The 18,977-nt window shown below is 49.7% G+C and overlaps 7 non-coding genes and 2 pseudogenes across 7 annotated transcripts; all 9 read right to left on the bottom strand.

Moving 5' to 3' along the window:
* Window positions 1-542: 542 nt before the first annotated feature.
* Window positions 543-733, bottom strand: LOC142287967 (U2 spliceosomal RNA). Its single transcript, XR_012748844.1, has one exon. It is a non-coding gene; the product is annotated as a U2 spliceosomal RNA (small nuclear RNA).
* Window positions 734-2,120: 1,387 nt separating this feature from the next.
* On the bottom strand, window positions 2,121-2,311 carry LOC142287956 (U2 spliceosomal RNA). Its single transcript, XR_012748840.1, has one exon. It is a non-coding gene; the product is annotated as a U2 spliceosomal RNA (small nuclear RNA).
* Window positions 2,312-3,698: 1,387 nt separating this feature from the next.
* Window positions 3,699-3,889, bottom strand: LOC142287945 (U2 spliceosomal RNA). The gene has a single exon (XR_012748831.1). It is a non-coding gene; the product is annotated as a U2 spliceosomal RNA (small nuclear RNA).
* Window positions 3,890-5,276: 1,387 nt separating this feature from the next.
* Window positions 5,277-5,472, bottom strand: LOC142287950 (U2 spliceosomal RNA). The gene has a single exon (XR_012748835.1). It is a non-coding gene; the product is annotated as a U2 spliceosomal RNA (small nuclear RNA).
* A 2,185-nt stretch (window positions 5,473-7,657) lies between these two features.
* On the bottom strand, window positions 7,658-7,863 carry LOC142287943 (U2 spliceosomal RNA; annotated as a pseudogene).
* A 5,428-nt stretch (window positions 7,864-13,291) lies between these two features.
* Window positions 13,292-13,396, bottom strand: LOC142287961 (U2 spliceosomal RNA; annotated as a pseudogene).
* A 1,387-nt stretch (window positions 13,397-14,783) lies between these two features.
* On the bottom strand, window positions 14,784-14,974 carry LOC142287933 (U2 spliceosomal RNA). The gene has a single exon (XR_012748824.1). It is a non-coding gene; the product is annotated as a U2 spliceosomal RNA (small nuclear RNA).
* Window positions 14,975-16,361: 1,387 nt separating this feature from the next.
* LOC142287949 (U2 spliceosomal RNA) lies at window positions 16,362-16,557 on the bottom strand. The gene has a single exon (XR_012748834.1). It is a non-coding gene; the product is annotated as a U2 spliceosomal RNA (small nuclear RNA).
* A 2,185-nt stretch (window positions 16,558-18,742) lies between these two features.
* On the bottom strand, window positions 18,743-18,933 carry LOC142287921 (U2 spliceosomal RNA). Its single transcript, XR_012748813.1, has one exon. It is a non-coding gene; the product is annotated as a U2 spliceosomal RNA (small nuclear RNA).
* Between the last annotated feature and the right edge of the window lie 44 nt (window positions 18,934-18,977).

The raw sequence follows: 18,977 nt of genomic DNA, 5'->3' as shown, positions 1-18,977 counted from the left end.
CCAATTGAGCTCAGAAGCTCAATGTCTATCATGACCTCTCTTTTAGAATGTCCAAGAGCAAGCAAACTATTCCTCCAGGAGAGGGCGCCAACAGACTACTAAAGAGATCATCATTACTCAAAGAAAACCCCAAAAACCAATGCATGATAGGAATAAACAGGTAACTTTCTTTGGAGTGGAAGCGGAGAGATCGCACCAGATGCCAATTCTAGATGTTATCACACCTGTGGTCACTGCAGCAGCAGGTGAATCCACTTTGTCCAAAAGGGATCTATTCCATTCAATTGCAAATGATCTAGATAAGACAGAGAACTGCAGCACGGGGACATAGCCGAGTTGGTCAGGTTGAGTGGTGATGAGTTTGCTATTTGGATGAATAAAGAAAGTCAAAAGTGTGAAAGATAAAAAACAAAAGGAGGAAGTGTGAAAAGTGAATGGGCCAAATTGAGGTGCATATGAAGACGTATGCTTTCTTCCAATTCATTAAATCGGGCTAATATGAATCAGGTGAATTGAGTTCTGCTTTTGGAAACTGGGTTAAGAAGGGGTGCACCGTTCCTGGAGGTACTGCAATACCAGGTCAATGCGTGGAGTGGACAGAGCAAGCTCTTTTTCCATCTCCCTGTTCTAAAAATCCATTTAATATATGGTCCCCAGATAGGGGACGTATCAGATATTAAACTGATAAGAACAGATACTACACTTGATCTTAGCCAAAAGGCCGAGAAGCGATAACCAGAATTGGTTTGGGCCTCGAGTGGCACCCTGGCCTATGCCGGACACATCTTAGGGAGAGAGAGCGAGAGGGAGACAAACCCACGCCTACACAAGACATTTTGTCACCCAAGCCAACCCTTGAAAAGGCTGCTTTGCAGAGCCAAAACAAGAAGAATGGTGCGTTTTGCAGCCGCCGCCCACTGCAATGAATCTGAATAACTCCTCCTTTAGGGCGCAAGCAACTCCCCTCCCCCTTGCAGTCTTTCCAATTCACGATACAAAAAGACGGACAGGACAGGTTGCCTGACTTTCCGTCACTGCTACCCTTTGCCATCCTTACCCGTAGAAAGCCCTTTCATCATCCCCAAACCCTAATCTTTTCCCTTTCCTTCCCAGCCCCCAAACCCTGCCCTCTGTACCTTTCTCACCACCCGCTTCCCTTCTCCTGTCATCCCCCTACCACCCGGGAAAAAAAGAGATTGCCCCCTCCTTCCACTAGCCCACCCTCCCACCCAAAGAACAACTTCTTCTGCGCAGCTTGTTTTCTAGGCAGCAGCGCTATTGTGATGTCATCGGGGGGCATTGTGACAAGCCGCCAGTGTTCCGTCTCTTCATGTTGTGCACAGTTCAAACGGAAAATACATCAACAGGCAGACTACAGAAAAGCTTACTATCAAAGGTTAGAGGGGGGCTTTCTCAGAGGGCTTTTTACAGTTTTTCTATTCCCAATTAGCCGTTTAAGTGTACTTATTGAAAGTAGTAATTCTTTCATGGGCCGCCCTTTCTTAGTATTTGACGTTCCTTATATTGCGGTATGAGGCTTCGCAGTAGGTTGCAAACATTCATCACCCATGACTGTCCCCAATTGAGCTCAGAAGCTCAATGTCTATCATGACCTCTCTTTTAGAATGTCCAAGAGCAAGCAAACTATTCCTCCAGGAGAGGGCGCCAACAGACTACTAAAGAGATCATCATTACTCAAAGAAAACCCCAAAAACCAATGCATGATAGGAATAAACAGGTAACTTTCTTTGGAGTGGAAGCGGAGAGATCGCACCAGATGCCAATTCTAGATGTTATCACACCTGTGGTCACTGCAGCAGCAGGTGAATCCACTTTGTCCAAAAGGGATCTATTCCATTCAATTGCAAATGATCTAGATAAGACAGAGAACTGCAGCACGGGGACATAGCCGAGTTGGTCAGGTTGAGTGGTGATGAGTTTGCTATTTGGATGAATAAAGAAAGTCAAAAGTGTGAAAGATAAAAAACAAAAGGAGGAAGTGTGAAAAGTGAATGGGCCAAATTGAGGTGCATATGAAGACGTATGCTTTCTTCCAATTCATTAAATCGGGCTAATATGAATCAGGTGAATTGAGTTCTGCTTTTGGAAACTGGGTTAAGAAGGGGTGCACCGTTCCTGGAGGTACTGCAATACCAGGTCAATGCGTGGAGTGGACAGAGCAAGCTCTTTTTCCATCTCCCTGTTCTAAAAATCCATTTAATATATGGTCCCCAGATAGGGGACGTATCAGATATTAAACTGATAAGAACAGATACTACACTTGATCTTAGCCAAAAGGCCGAGAAGCGATAACCAGAATTGGTTTGGGCCTCGAGTGGCACCCTGGCCTATGCCGGACACATCTTAGGGAGAGAGAGCGAGAGGGAGACAAACCCACGCCTACACAAGACATTTTGTCACCCAAGCCAACCCTTGAAAAGGCTGCTTTGCAGAGCCAAAACAAGAAGAATGGTGCGTTTTGCAGCCGCCGCCCACTGCAATGAATCTGAATAACTCCTCCTTTAGGGCGCAAGCAACTCCCCTCCCCCTTGCAGTCTTTCCAATTCACGATACAAAAAGACGGACAGGACAGGTTGCCTGACTTTCCGTCACTGCTACCCTTTGCCATCCTTACCCGTAGAAAGCCCTTTCATCATCCCCAAACCCTAATCTTTTCCCTTTCCTTCCCAGCCCCCAAACCCTGCCCTCTGTACCTTTCTCACCACCCGCTTCCCTTCTCCTGTCATCCCCCTACCACCCGGGAAAAAAAGAGATTGCCCCCTCCTTCCACTAGCCCACCCTCCCACCCAAAGAACAACTTCTTCTGCGCAGCTTGTTTTCTAGGCAGCAGCGCTATTGTGATGTCATCGGGGGGCATTGTGACAAGCCGCCAGTGTTCCGTCTCTTCATGTTGTGCACAGTTCAAACGGAAAATACATCAACAGGCAGACTACAGAAAAGCTTACTATCAAAGGTTAGAGGGGGGCTTTCTCAGAGGGCTTTTTACAGTTTTTCTATTCCCAATTAGCCGTTTAAGTGTACTTATTGAAAGTAGTAATTCTTTCATGGGCCGCCCTTTCTTAGTATTTGACGTTCCTTATATTGCGGTATGAGGCTTCGCAGTAGGTTGCAAACATTCATCACCCATGACTGTCCCCAATTGAGCTCAGAAGCTCAATGTCTATCATGACCTCTCTTTTAGAATGTCCAAGAGCAAGCAAACTATTCCTCCAGGAGAGGGCGCCAACAGACTACTAAAGAGATCATCATTACTCAAAGAAAACCCCAAAAACCAATGCATGATAGGAATAAACAGGTAACTTTCTTTGGAGTGGAAGCGGAGAGATCGCACCAGATGCCAATTCTAGATGTTATCACACCTGTGGTCACTGCAGCAGCAGGTGAATCCACTTTGTCCAAAAGGGATCTATTCCATTCAATTGCAAATGATCTAGATAAGACAGAGAACTGCAGCACGGGGACATAGCCGAGTTGGTCAGGTTGAGTGGTGATGAGTTTGCTATTTGGATGAATAAAGAAAGTCAAAAGTGTGAAAGATAAAAAACAAAAGGAGGAAGTGTGAAAAGTGAATGGGCCAAATTGAGGTGCATATGAAGACGTATGCTTTCTTCCAATTCATTAAATCGGGCTAATATGAATCAGGTGAATTGAGTTCTGCTTTTGGAAACTGGGTTAAGAAGGGGTGCACCGTTCCTGGAGGTACTGCAATACCAGGTCAATGCGTGGAGTGGACAGAGCAAGCTCTTTTTCCATCTCCCTGTTCTAAAAATCCATTTAATATATGGTCCCCAGATAGGGGACGTATCAGATATTAAACTGATAAGAACAGATACTACACTTGATCTTAGCCAAAAGGCCGAGAAGCGATAACCAGAATTGGTTTGGGCCTCGAGTGGCACCCTGGCCTATGCCGGACACATCTTAGGGAGAGAGAGCGAGAGGGAGACAAACCCACGCCTACACAAGACATTTTGTCACCCAAGCCAACCCTTGAAAAGGCTGCTTTGCAGAGCCAAAACAAGAAGAATGGTGCGTTTTGCAGCCGCCGCCCACTGCAATGAATCTGAATAACTCCTCCTTTAGGGCGCAAGCAACTCCCCTCCCCCTTGCAGTCTTTCCAATTCACGATACAAAAAGACGGACAGGACAGGTTGCCTGACTTTCCGTCACTGCTACCCTTTGCCATCCTTACCCGTAGAAAGCCCTTTCATCATCCCCAAACCCTAATCTTTTCCCTTTCCTTCCCAGCCCCCAAACCCTGCCCTCTGTACCTTTCTCACCACCCGCTTCCCTTCTCCTGTCATCCCCCTACCACCCGGGAAAAAAAGAGATTGCCCCCTCCTTCCACTAGCCCACCCTCCCACCCAAAGAACAACTTCTTCTGCGCAGCTTGTTTTCTAGGCAGCAGCGCTATTGTGATGTCATCGGGGGGCATTGTGACAAGCCGCCAGTGTTCCGTCTCTTCATGTTGTGCACAGTTCAAACGGAAAATACATCAACAGGCAGACTACAGAAAAGCTTACTATCAAAGGTTAGAGGGGGGCTTTCTCAGAGGGCTTTTTACAGTTTTTCTATTCCCAATTAGCCGTTTAAGTGTACTTATTGAAAGTAGTAATTCTTTCATGGGCCGCCCTTTCTTAGTATTTGACGTTCCTTATATTGCGGTATGAGGCTTCGCAGTAGGTTGCAAACATTCATCACCCATGACTGTCCCCAATTGAGCTCAGAAGCTCAATGTCTATCATGACCTCTCTTTTAGAATGTCCAAGAGCAAGCAAACTATTCCTCCAGGAGAGGGCGCCAACAGACTACTAAAGAGATCATCATTACTCAAAGAAAACCCCAAAAACCAATGCATGATAGGAATAAACAGGTAACTTTCTTTGGAGTGGAAGCGGAGAGATCGCACCAGATGCCAATTCTAGATGTTATCACACCTGTGGTCACTGCAGCAGCAGGTGAATCCACTTTGTCCAAAAGGGATCTATTCCATTCAATTGCAAATGATCTAGATAAGACAGAGAACTGCAGCACGGGGACATAGCCGAGTTGGTCAGGTTGAGTGGTGATGAGTTTGCTATTTGGATGAATAAAGAAAGTCAAAAGTGTGAAAGATAAAAAACAAAAGGAGGAAGTGTGAAAAGTGAATGGGCCAAATTGAGGTGCATATGAAGACGTATGCTTTCTTCCAATTCATTAAATCGGGCTAATATGAATCAGGTGAATTGAGTTCTGCTTTTGGAAACTGGGTTAAGAAGGGGTGCACCGTTCCTGGAGGTACTGCAATACCAGGTCAATGCGTGGAGTGGACAGAGCAAGCTCTTTTTCCATCTCCCTGTTCTAAAAATCCATTTAATATATGGTCCCCAGATAGGGGACGTATCAGATATTAAACTGATAAGAACAGATTTTGATTTAATGAAGCTTTCCAAAGCACCACAAAAAATGCATGACCGAAGTCACACCAAAAACAGTGCAAAGGCTAGGATTCGTGTGGACCCCACCGTGAGGAGAGGGTCCCCAAAAATCAACCCCGTCCCTCCGAGCCAGAAGGCCACAGCAAGGGTCAGGGATCTTCGGTGCTCCCCCAAGCCGAAGCCTGGTTGAGCCTTGTCGTTGCTCCCAGCGTCCACCCAGGCATCTTACCCAAGTGGAGTAGAGAGCTACTAGTTGTTGGTTTCGCAGCCGAAACTGCCCGGACCGTCAACCGGTGTTGGTTTCTCAGCCCAAGGCTAACCGGACCTCCAACCGGGTGTTGGTTTCTCAGCCGAAGCTGACCCAGACCTCCAACCGGGTGTTGGTTTCTCAGCCGAAGCTGACCCAGACCTCCAACCGGGTGTTAGTTTCTCAGCCCAAAGCTGACCAGACCTCCGACCGGGATTATAAAAATTTCCCTTCCTAGCCAGAAGGCCGGGATAGGGTAATATGCTCAAAAAGTATGAAAAGGCAAGGTACGGTGTGCTACAGAGCCCAAGGCTTGCCGGGGTCCCAAGCCAGCAAGCTCAGACTCACTCCAGGGTCGTCAGTCCTGGGGCACGTTGTACCATAGCCCCCCACCCTTACTCAGTCTAATAGCCTCGATCCTGGTAGGGCCATGTTTTCCTCTAGATGAATATACTATCCACCCAGAGTACTAGCAAGCGCAACCTTCCAGTGTGCATTGTATCATTGTACTAAGGTGGCCTGGAGCTTAAACCACCTCTTCAAACAACACTACACTTGATCTTAGCCAAAAGGCCGAGAAGCGATAACCAGAATTGGTTTGGGCCTCGAGTGGCACCCTGGCCTATGCCGGACACATCTTAGGGAGAGAGAGCGAGAGGGAGACAAACCCACGCCTACACAAGACATTTTGTCACCCAAGCCAACCCTTGAAAAGGCTGCTTTGCAGAGCCAAAACAAGAAGAATGGTGCGTTTTGCAGCCGCCGCCCACTGCAATGAATCTGAATAACTCCTCCTTTAGGGCGCAAGCAACTCCCCTCCCCCTTGCAGTCTTTCCAATTCACGATACAAAAAGACGGACAGGACAGGTTGCCTGACTTTCCGTCACTGCTACCCTTTGCCATCCTTACCCGTAGAAAGCCCTTTCATCATCCCCAAACCCTAATCTTTTCCCTTTCCTTCCCAGCCCCCAAACCCTGCCCTCTGTACCTTTCTCACCACCCGCTTCCCTTCTCCTGTCATCCCCCTACCACCCGGGAAAAAAAGAGATTGCCCCCTCCTTCCACTAGCCCACCCTCCCACCCAAAGAACAACTTCTTCTGCGCAGCTTGTTTTCTAGGCAGCAGCGCTATTGTGATGTCATCGGGGGGCATTGTGACAAGCCGCCAGTGTTCCGTCTCTTCATGTTGTGCACAGTTCAAACGGAAAATACATCAACAGGCAGACTACAGAAAAGCTTACTATCAAAGGTTAGAGGGGGGCTTTCTCAGAGGGCTTTTTACAGTTTTTCTATTCCCAATTAGCCGTTTAAGTGTACTTATTGAAAGTAGTAATTCTTTCATGGGCCGCCCTTTCTTAGTATTTGACGTTCCTTATATTGCGGTATGAGGCTTCGCAGTAGGTTGCAAACATTCATCACCCATGACTGTCCCCAATTGAGCTCAGAAGCTCAATGTCTATCATGACCTCTCTTTTAGAATGTCCAAGAGCAAGCAAACTATTCCTCCAGGAGAGGGCGCCAACAGACTACTAAAGAGATCATCATTACTCAAAGAAAACCCCAAAAACCAATGCATGATAGGAATAAACAGGTAACTTTCTTTGGAGTGGAAGCGGAGAGATCGCACCAGATGCCAATTCTAGATGTTATCACACCTGTGGTCACTGCAGCAGCAGGTGAATCCACTTTGTCCAAAAGGGATCTATTCCATTCAATTGCAAATGATCTAGATAAGACAGAGAACTGCAGCACGGGGACATAGCCGAGTTGGTCAGGTTGAGTGGTGATGAGTTTGCTATTTGGATGAATAAAGAAAGTCAAAAGTGTGAAAGATAAAAAACAAAAGGAGGAAGTGTGAAAAGTGAATGGGCCAAATTGAGGTGCATATGAAGACGTATGCTTTCTTCCAATTCATTAAATCGGGCTAATATGAATCAGGTGAATTGAGTTCTGCTTTTGGAAACTGGGTTAAGAAGGGGTGCACCGTTCCTGGAGGTACTGCAATACCAGGTCAATGCGTGGAGTGGACAGAGCAAGCTCTTTTTCCATCTCCCTGTTCTAAAAATCCATTTAATATATGGTCCCCAGATAGGGGACGTATCAGATATTAAACTGATAAGAACAGATTTTTTTGATTTAACAGCATCTTTATTATCATGCACTACTCACAAAAAGGTAACAAACCGTGTACAGTGCCGCAGCCCCGTACACACAGAAATATACAATCCTTCTTACATAGCCATAGAGTACGACGCACTAAACTATACATCACGCTCCTATGCTTATCCATAACACTCAAGCTGAAAGAAAAAGTTAGACAATAAATAACGACGAACCGGCGATTGGAGGATGGGGGTAGGGGAAAAGGGGGATAGGGTGGGGAAATCACAGGCCCGAAGCTTTATTGAAAGACGCACATAACGGGAAAAGGAGGGAGGGGGCATGGAAGAGGTCTAAACCTCCTCCTCGGCGCTGTCGTCCGGACTGTCCATGATGGAATAGTCTCTGAGCAGGCTGTGGATCAGCCTGCGGCAATCCTGGATAGACATCCTCTCCCTCTTCAAGATGAGCCGGTTCCTGGCGACCCAAATAGCGTCCTTAAAGCAGTTCATAAGGCGCCAAGCCTCCTGGATGGCTCCAACGGTGTGAGTCCCCGGGAAGAGTCCATAAAGTACGGAATGGTACGATAGGCTCCCTCCGGGGACGGAGTTCCTCAGGTCATCCTCCAGGGCAACCAACAGGCGCTGTGCGAAACGGCAGTCCCAAAAGGCGTGCAGCGATGTTTCCTCCACGAAGGGGCACCTTGGGCAGTACCGGGTTTTGCACAGGTTCCGGGCGTGCATGAATGACCGGACGGGCAGTCCGCCCTGTATCGCCATCCATGACAAGTCCTTGTGCCCGTTGGTCAATCCAGCCGATGACACGTTTGTCCAAACAGTCTCCAGTGTGTCGTGATGAAGTCCTGGAATGTTCTCCATTTCGTCCTTGGCTCTGATGAGTTTGTGGATAGTCTTTGGCTTCCACAAATCAGGCTTGAGTCCCTCCAGTTGGTGTTCCCTCACAAACCGAACCACGTCTCCGTAGAACCATGGCGCCGTCCAGTTGTAGGGGAAGGAGCTGTCCCACTTGTCCCAGCCTAACCGTCTCCAAAGGGGGAGCAGGAAGAAGCGAGACATGGACCCACCCGCGGAACCTCTCTTGACTCGCAGAGTTCGGCGAACGCAGTCACATACGAAGGAGGATCGCAGGAGGGTGGGGATATCGGGTACGCCCTTCCCACCCTTGCGAGGATCCTTGTACATGATGCTCCGCTTTACTCTGTCCATCTTGGATCCCCAGACAAAACGAAACACCGTCCTGGTAATGGCCCTGCACACGGTGGCAAGGGGGGGCCAGGCCTGGGCCGTGTACTGCAGCACGGGCAGTACCTCGTTACGCAGGACCAGTGCTTTGCCCTCACAGGTGAGGCGTCTGAGGCTCCACAGACCGATCCGTTGGGTGATCTTGGTCAAGCGTTCCTCCCAGGACTTGAGGGCTGCTCCTTCCTTCCCGAACCAGACTCCAAGAACCTTGATGAAATCCGGCTGGATGCTGAAAGGGAAGGGGGCGGAAGAGGCCGGCTGCCAGTCCCCGAAGAGCATGGCTTCCGACTTCCCGCAGTTGACTTTGGCTCCCGAAGCCCGTCCGAAGGTCTCACAGGTCTGGACGAGGGTGTCGACTGAGCGCCGGTCCGCGCAGAAGACGGTCACGTCGTCCATGTAGAGCGAGCACTTGACCTCGAAGCGTTCTGGTCCTGGTGCGGTGATCCCTCTGATCTCTCCATTCCGCCGGATAGCCTCTGCAAAGAGTTCTATAACACAAACAAAAAGAAGAGGTGACAGAGGACAGCCTTGTCTGACCCCTGAGAGGACCGGGAAGGGGTCAGTCTTCCAGCCGTTTACCAACACCGAGCTGTGAATATCAAAATACATTAGTTGGACATACAAGCAAAACATGTTACCCAAACCTAACCTGTGCAGAGCTTTGCCCAGGAACTCATGGGAAACACGGTCGAAGGCCTTTTCCTGATCCAACGAGATCAGGGCTGCGTGCACCCGGCGGGCTTTGATGTACTCGACCGTGTCCCGCCTGAGAGCCAGGCTGTCTGCGATGCGACGTCCGGGGATGCCGCAGGTCTGATCCGGGTGGATGATCCGTCCGATAACAGTCTTCAATCTCGTTGCCATCGTCTTGGCCAGGATCTTGTAGTCGACGTTCAGAAGGGTGATGGGACGCCAATTCTTCAGGTCGCACCTCTCTCCTTTACGCTTGTACAGGATCGTGACCATTCCTTCCCTCAGAGATGGAGGCATTCTGCCCTCCACCACCATCTCCTCATACAGCCCTAACAGGTCCGGACAGATTAGGTCTCCCAGCGCTACATAGAGCTCTGCTGGGAGGCCGTCACTGCCCGGTGTCCTGCCAGAACTAAAGGATTTGGCGGCCGAGAGCAGCTCGTCCACCGTCAGAGGAACATCCATGGCCGCCGCGTCTGCAGGGTCAAGATGGTTAGTGATACCTGACAGGAACTTATCGGCGGCCTCGGGGTCAGTAGTCTTGCGGGCGTAGAGTTCGCTGTAGAAGTCGCTGACGACCTTCATCACGTTCTCTTTCCCGCGTCGCATGCTGCCACTCTCGTCTCGTAGTTCATTCATGGGCGTGTGACCGGCGTGGAGTTTCCTGAAAAAGAACGAGTTACATTTCTCACCCTTCTCCAGGTTCTCCACTTTGGAACGGAAGACAATTCGCTCGGACTCCTCCTCGAAGTGCCTTTTCAGGCTCCTCTTAGTCTCCTCCAGCTCCTCTCTCACGTCCCAGCCGCATCGAAGAAGGTCCTGCAGGGAACGCAGCTCACGCTGGAGTCTCCTGAAGTCCCTCCTCTTCAGACCCGCCTGTTGTTGACTCTTTGCCTGAAAGAAGAAACGGAACTCGAGTTTAACGTATTCCCACCAGTCAGAAACAGACTGGAAGCCCGCCTTGTAGGCCCGCCACGTGGAGTAGGCAGCTCTAAGCTCCTCCAGAATCTCACCCTTTTCCAGCAGAGAGCAGTTCAGCTTCCAGGAGCCCGGGCCAATGGGGAAGCCATGGCCCAGCACACCTTGAAAGTGAATGGCTCTGTGGTCAGAGAAGAAGCAGGGGACCATCGAGTGCCCACTCCGCCCAACCGCCCGAGAGGTAAACACAAAGTCAATCCTGGAACGCAGCGAGCCATCGGATCGGCACCATGAATAGTTCACGGATCCGTGTCCGATGGAGCCAACAACGTCCACAAGAGAGGCTTCAGTCACCATCTCAATGAGCAGTTTGGATGTGACGTCCAACTTGGCAGCCGTTCCAGAACTGCGTCCATCCTCCTCAATCGGGCAGTTGAAATCCCCGGCCATCACTACCGTCCTGGCGGTAGCGAGCTGAGGGCGCAGGGCTTGGAGGAGCTCCAGTCGATCGCTCTTCACAGGAGAAGCATACACATTGATGAACCTGACAGGTTCTCCCGCCCAGGTGCCATCCACGAGCAGTAACCTGCCGCAGACGATTTCCTGAACAGAGTCCAATGTGAAGGCGCTTCCCCTGATCAGCACGGCGACCCCCGCGGACCTACAGTCGCCCCCGCCAGACCAGTAGGATGGGCCATGGGTCCACTCCCTGGCCAGATGGTTGAAGGACCTAGAGGAGGGAAGGGAGCATTCCTGCAGGAAAAATACATCACTAGACTGAGTGTTAAGGAACGCAGAAATTGTCTGACGTCGGAACTTGTCTCTGATGCTCCTAACATTAATGGAAAAGATGTTAATGTTAGCAGTCATTGGAGGAAAGAGAAAGTTAGAGCAGGCGGTGTGCCTTAGTTACCACTCCGGTCGGGCGGTTCTTCCTCTTTGGCACCTGCTGGTAAGGGTATCTCCAGCAGACCCTCTTCTGCTAGCTGATCAAGCAGGGATGGTGCCTCAGTGGCTTCCGACTCCTCCATTTCTTCTTCGGCCACAAGGGACTCCACCATCTGCTCCAACACGTCCGGTTCTGGGAGGAGGCCATCCTCCTCTTCCTGGGGTGGGTTAAGGTCCACAATGAACAGCTTGGAAGGTTCTGCGACAGGACTATCTTCCACCTTCCTTTTCCTTTGGCCTGTACCTGAGGAGACAAGAGCTGGAAAATCCTCCTCGGTGAAAAGTGCAAGAGTGCTGAGGCCCTCTGCTCTCATGGTCTGGGGAGGGAGAGTGGGCTTTGGGGGGGGGGTGAGGAGACCAGCTGAGGAGTAGGGAAATGAGGTGGAGGTAGTGGAATCCTCAGTAGGGTTGGCCGGGGGGGGAGGGGTTTGGACAGGGGTGACAGGGGGGGGGACCAGGGAGGGGGCAGCAGTTTTCTTACCCTTCTTTTCCCTGGACTCCGTGGCTGCTGGGGCATCGGCTGGAGCCACGGTCGCCGGGTTCTTGGCCGCCTTGTCCTTGGCCTCTGTGGCCTTGGTCGTAGCTGCCTTGGTCGACGAAGCTGTGACTACCCGATACTGGGTCGCCGCGGCAACCCTTGCCCAGGATTTCTCCCGCTGTGGGCAGTCCTTGTAAAGGTGGTCCGCCTGTCCACATAGGTTGCAAGTCTTCTTCTTTGGGCAGTCCTTGGAGCTGTGTCCTGTCACCCGGCAAACCCTGCAGGCGTCCTCCTTGCAGGTCTTCATCGAATGCCCTTTCCCGCCACATTTCCTGCAGTTGTGTGGCATGTCCGGGTAGTAGATGAGACCAAAGGAGTTTCCCAGAGAGAATGTCGGGGGCAGGTGCTGGAGACCATCCTCGGATGCTGGTTCCCTGTAGAGTCGAACGGTTACTGACCACTTACCCGTCCAGAATCCGTTGCCGTTAAGGATGTGGGATGGCTCCCTCACCACTGTGCAGAGACGTCCCAGGAACGTGGAGATGTCTCTTCCTGGGGTGTGCGGGTTCCGCATGGAGACCGTGATCCTCTTCTCATCCCTCTGTATAGGACAGGATCCTAAAAAAGAATGAAAAGGGGAGTCCGGCATCGCTGCGTTCATCGCCTCCCAGTATCTCCTGCAGGCATTCACCGTGGCAAAGGTTACCAGAAAAATGCCAGTCATGAAGGTCTGGACACTCAGGGTTTCCGCCCTGGAGAAGCCCTGATCCAGAATCATCTTCTTGCAGAACACGTCGCTGGACATGTCCGGCAACCTACCATCCACCGCCTTTAGCTTCAGGGCGACCGTCTGCCGCATCCAAGGCTCCAGGGTTGGAGCCTTTTCAGGCGGCGTCCGGGCTCCCTCCGGCTGGCTGGCGTCGGAGGTAGGGGCCTCTTGGGCCGAAGAAGCCTCTGGATGAGCCTTCCTGGAGGTCCCTGGGTCCTGAGCCTTCCTGGCTGCCTTCTCTGGCTTGCTTGCCATGGCTGGTTCCTGCTTGAGTTCCCGGAGCTGGATCTTGGATTCTTCTCCGGGTGTCTTCTCCCGCTGTGTTCCTCCTCGAAGTTCCTCTGGTCTCCCCAAGTCTTCTCCGAGCCTTCGTCTTCTTGCTTCTTTCTGCCAAGCTCTTCTTCCGTCCGATCTCCCTCTTCCGGTCTCGGCTGGGCTTTGGAGCTCGTCTCCCTGATCGTATCTCGTCAAGTGTAGCTAGCTCAGTTTGTTCTGATAAGAACAGATACTACACTTGATCTTAGCCAAAAGGCCGAGAAGCGATAACCAGAATTGGTTTGGGCCTCGAGTGGCACCCTGGCCTATGCCGGACACATCTTAGGGAGAGAGAGCGAGAGGGAGACAAACCCACGCCTACACAAGACATTTTGTCACCCAAGCCAACCCTTGAAAAGGCTGCTTTGCAGAGCCAAAACAAGAAGAATGGTGCGTTTTGCAGCCGCCGCCCACTGCAATGAATCTGAATAACTCCTCCTTTAGGGCGCAAGCAACTCCCCTCCCCCTTGCAGTCTTTCCAATTCACGATACAAAAAGACGGACAGGACAGGTTGCCTGACTTTCCGTCACTGCTACCCTTTGCCATCCTTACCCGTAGAAAGCCCTTTCATCATCCCCAAACCCTAATCTTTTCCCTTTCCTTCCCAGCCCCCAAACCCTGCCCTCTGTACCTTTCTCACCACCCGCTTCCCTTCTCCTGTCATCCCCCTACCACCCGGGAAAAAAAGAGATTGCCCCCTCCTTCCACTAGCCCACCCTCCCACCCAAAGAACAACTTCTTCTGCGCAGCTTGTTTTCTAGGCAGCAGCGCTATTGTGATGTCATCGGGGGGCATTGTGACAAGCCGCCAGTGTTCCGTCTCTTCATGTTGTGCACAGTTCAAACGGAAAATACATCAACAGGCAGACTACAGAAAAGCTTACTATCAAAGGTTAGAGGGGGGCTTTCTCAGAGGGCTTTTTACAGTTTTTCTATTCCCAATTAGCCGTTTAAGTGTACTTATTGAAAGTAGTAATTCTTTCATGGGCCGCCCTTTCTTAGTATTTGACGTTCCTTATATTGCGGTATGAGGCTTCGCAGTAGGTTGCAAACATTCATCACCCATGACTGTCCCCAATTGAGCTCAGAAGCTCAATGTCTATCATGACCTCTCTTTTAGAATGTCCAAGAGCAAGCAAACTATTCCTCCAGGAGAGGGCGCCAACAGACTACTAAAGAGATCATCATTACTCAAAGAAAACCCCAAAAACCAATGCATGATAGGAATAAACAGGTAACTTTCTTTGGAGTGGAAGCGGAGAGATCGCACCAGATGCCAATTCTAGATGTTATCACACCTGTGGTCACTGCAGCAGCAGGTGAATCCACTTTGTCCAAAAGGGATCTATTCCATTCAATTGCAAATGATCTAGATAAGACAGAGAACTGCAGCACGGGGACATAGCCGAGTTGGTCAGGTTGAGTGGTGATGAGTTTGCTATTTGGATGAATAAAGAAAGTCAAAAGTGTGAAAGATAAAAAACAAAAGGAGGAAGTGTGAAAAGTGAATGGGCCAAATTGAGGTGCATATGAAGACGTATGCTTTCTTCCAATTCATTAAATCGGGCTAATATGAATCAGGTGAATTGAGTTCTGCTTTTGGAAACTGGGTTAAGAAGGGGTGCACCGTTCCTGGAGGTACTGCAATACCAGGTCAATGCGTGGAGTGGACAGAGCAAGCTCTTTTTCCATCTCCCTGTTCTAAAAATCCATTTAATATATGGTCCCCAGATAGGGGACGTATCAGATATTAAACTGATAAGAACAGATACTACACTTGATCTTAGCCAAAAGGCCGAGAAGCGATAACCAGAATTGGTTTGGGCCTCGAGTGGCACCCTGGCCTATGCCGGACACATCTTAGGGAGAGAGAGCGAGAGGGAGACAAACCCACGCCTACACAAGACATTTTGTCACCCAAGCCAACCCTTGAAAAGGCTGCTTTGCAGAGCCAAAACAAGAAGAATGGTGCGTTTTGCAGCCGCCGCCCACTGCAATGAATCTGAATAACTCCTCCTTTAGGGCGCAAGCAACTCCCCTCCCCCTTGCAGTCTTTCCAATTCACGATACAAAAAGACGGACAGGACAGGTTGCCTGACTTTCCGTCACTGCTACCCTTTGCCATCCTTACCCGTAGAAAGCCCTTTCATCATCCCCAAACCCTAATCTTTTCCCTTTCCTTCCCAGCCCCCAAACCCTGCCCTCTGTACCTTTCTCACCACCCGCTTCCCTTCTCCTGTCATCCCCCTACCACCCGGGAAAAAAAGAGATTGCCCCCTCCTTCCACTAGCCCACCCTCCCACCCAAAGAACAACTTCTTCTGCGCAGCTTGTTTTCTAGGCAGCAGCGCTATTGTGATGTCATCGGGGGGCATTGTGACAAGCCGCCAGTGTTCCGTCTCTTCATGTTGTGCACAGTTCAAACGGAAAATACATCAACAGGCAGACTACAGAAAAGCTTACTATCAAAGGTTAGAGGGGGGCTTTCTCAGAGGGCTTTTTACAGTTTTTCTATTCCCAATTAGCCGTTTAAGTGTACTTATTGAAAGTAGTAATTCTTTCATGGGCCGCCCTTTCTTAGTATTTGACGTTCCTTATATTGCGGTATGAGGCTTCGCAGTAGGTTGCAAACATTCATCACCCATGACTGTCCCCAATTGAGCTCAGAAGCTCAATGTCTATCATGACCTCTCTTTTAGAATGTCCAAGAGCAAGCAAACTATTCCTCCAGGAGAGGGCGCCAACAGACTACTAAAGAGATCATCATTACTCAAAGAAAACCCCAAAAACCAATGCATGATAGGAATAAACAGGTAACTTTCTTTGGAGTGGAAGCGGAGAGATCGCACCAGATGCCAATTCTAGATGTTATCACACCTGTGGTCACTGCAGCAGCAGGTGAATCCACTTTGTCCAAAAGGGATCTATTCCATTCAATTGCAAATGATCTAGATAAGACAGAGAACTGCAGCACGGGGACATAGCCGAGTTGGTCAGGTTGAGTGGTGATGAGTTTGCTATTTGGATGAATAAAGAAAGTCAAAAGTGTGAAAGATAAAAAACAAAAGGAGGAAGTGTGAAAAGTGAATGGGCCAAATTGAGGTGCATATGAAGACGTATGCTTTCTTCCAATTCATTAAATCGGGCTAATATGAATCAGGTGAATTGAGTTCTGCTTTTGGAAACTGGGTTAAGAAGGGGTGCACCGTTCCTGGAGGTACTGCAATACCAGGTCAATGCGTGGAGTGGACAGAGCAAGCTCTTTTTCCATCTCCCTGTTCTAAAAATCCATTTAATATATGGTCCCCAGATAGGGGACGTATCAGATATTAAACTGATAAGAACAGATTTTGATTTAATGAAGCTTTCCAAAGCACCACAAAAAATGCATGACCGAAGTCACACCAAAAACAGTGCAAAGGCTAGGATTCGTGTGGACCCCACCGTGAGGAGAGGGTCCCCAAAAATCAACCCCGTCCCTCCGAGCCAGAAGGCCACAGCAAGGGTCAGGGATCTTCGGTGCTCCCCCAAGCCGAAGCCTGGTTGAGCCTTGTCGTTGCTCCCAGCGTCCACCCAGGCATCTTACCCAAGTGGAGTAGAGAGCTACTAGTTGTTGGTTTCGCAGCCGAAACTGCCCGGACCGTCAACCGGTGTTGGTTTCTCAGCCCAAGGCTAACCGGACCTCCAACCGGGTGTTGGTTTCTCAGCCGAAGCTGACCCAGACCTCCAACCGGGTGTTGGTTTCTCAGCCGAAGCTGACCCAGACCTCCAACCGGGTGTTAGTTTCTCAGCCCAAAGCTGACCAGACCTCCGACCGGGATTATAAAAATTTCCCTTCCTAGCCAGAAGGCCGGGATAGGGTAATATGCTCAAAAAGTATGAAAAGGCAAGGTACGGTGTGCTACAGAGCCCAAGGCTTGCCGGGGTCCCAAGCCAGCAAGCTCAGACTCACTCCAGGGTCGTCAGTCCTGGGGCACGTTGTACCATAGCCCCCCACCCTTACTCAGTCTAATAGCCTCGATCCTGGTAGGGCCATGTTTTCCTCTAGATGAATATACTATCCACCCAGAGTACTAGCAAGCGCAACCTTCCAGTGTGCATTGTATCATTGTACTAAGGTGGCCTGGAGCTTAAACCACCTCTTCAAACAACACTACACTTGATCTTAGCCAAAAGGCCGAGAAGCGATAACCAGAATTGGTTTGGGCCTCGAGTGGCACCCTGGCCTATGCCGGACACATCTTAGGGAGAGAGAGCGAGAGGGAGACAAACCCACGCCTACACAAGACATTTTGTCACCCAAGCCAACCCTTGAAAAGGCTGCTTTGCAGAGCCAAAACAAGAAGAATGGTGCGTTTTGCAGCCGCCGCCCACTGCAATGAATCTGAATAACTCCTCCTTTAGGGCGCAAGCAACTCCCCTCCCCCTTGCAGTCTTTCCAATTCACGATACAAAAAGACGGACAGGACAGGTTGCCTGACTTTCCGTCACTGCTACCCTTTGCCATCCTTACCCGTAGAAAGCCCTTTCATCATCCCCAAACCCTAATCTTTTCCCTTTCCTTCCCAGCCCCCAAACCCTGCCCTCTGTACCTTTCTCACCACCCGCTTCCCTTCTCCTGTCATCCCCCTACCACCCGGGAAAAAAAGAGATTGCCCCCTCCTTCCACTAGCCCACCCTCCCACCCAAAGAACAACTTCTTCTGCGCAGCTTGTTTTCTAGGCAGCAGCGCTATTGTGATGTCATCGGGGGGCATTGTGACAAGCCGCCAGTGTTCCGTCTCTTCATGTTGTGCACAGTTCAAACGGAAAATACATCAACAGGCAGACTACAGAAAAGCTTACTATCAAAGGTTAGAGGGGGGCTTTCTCAGAGGGCTTTTTACAGTTTTTCTATTCCCAATTAGCCGTTTAAGTGTACTTATTGAAAGTAGTAATTCTTTCATGGGCCGCCCTTTCTTAGTATTTGACGTTCCTTATATTGCGGTATGAGGCTTCGCAGTAGGTTGCAAACATTCATCACCCATGACTGTCCCCAATTGAGCTCAGAAGCTCAATGTCTATCATGACCTCTCTTTTAGAATGTCCAAGAGCAAGCAAACTATTCCTCCAGGAGAGGGCGCCAACAGACTACTAAAGAGATCATCATTACTCAAAGAAAACCCCAAAAACCAATGCATGATAGGAATAAACAGGTAACTTTCTTTGGAGTGGAAGCGGAGAGATCGCACCAGATGCCAATTCTAGATGTTATCACACCTGTGGTCACTGCAGCAGCAGGTGAATCCACTTTGTCCAAAAGGGATCTATTCCATTCAATTGCAAATGATCTAGATAAGACAGAGAACTGCAGCACGGGGACATAGCCGAGTTGGTCAGGTTGAGTGGTGATGAGTTTGCTATTTGGATGAATAAAGAAAGTCAAAAGTGTGAAAGATAAAAAACAAAAGGAGGAAGTGTGAAAAGTGAATGGGCCAAATTGAGGTGCATATGAAGACGTATGCTTTCTTCCAATTCATTAAATCGGGCTAATATGAATCAGGTGAATTGAGTTCTGCTTTTGGAAACTGGGTTAAGAAGGGGTGCACCGTTCCTGGAGGTACTGCAATACCAGGTCAATGCGTGGAGTGGACAGAGCAAGCTCTTTTTCCATCTCCCTGTTCTAAAAATCCATTTAATATATGGTCCCCAGATAGGGGACGTATCAGATATTAAACTGATAAGAACAGATACTACACTTGATCTTAGCCAAAAGGCCGAGAAGCGATAACCAGAATTGGTTTGGGCCTCGAGTGGCACCCTGGCCTATGCC

The sequence above is a fragment of the Anomaloglossus baeobatrachus genome, unplaced genomic scaffold, assembly GCF_048569485.1.
Source record: "Anomaloglossus baeobatrachus isolate aAnoBae1 unplaced genomic scaffold, aAnoBae1.hap1 Scaffold_764, whole genome shotgun sequence".
In the NCBI taxonomy this organism is placed as follows: Eukaryota; Metazoa; Chordata; class Amphibia; order Anura; family Aromobatidae; genus Anomaloglossus; species Anomaloglossus baeobatrachus.
This window is presented reverse-complemented; position numbering and strand designations above follow the sequence as displayed.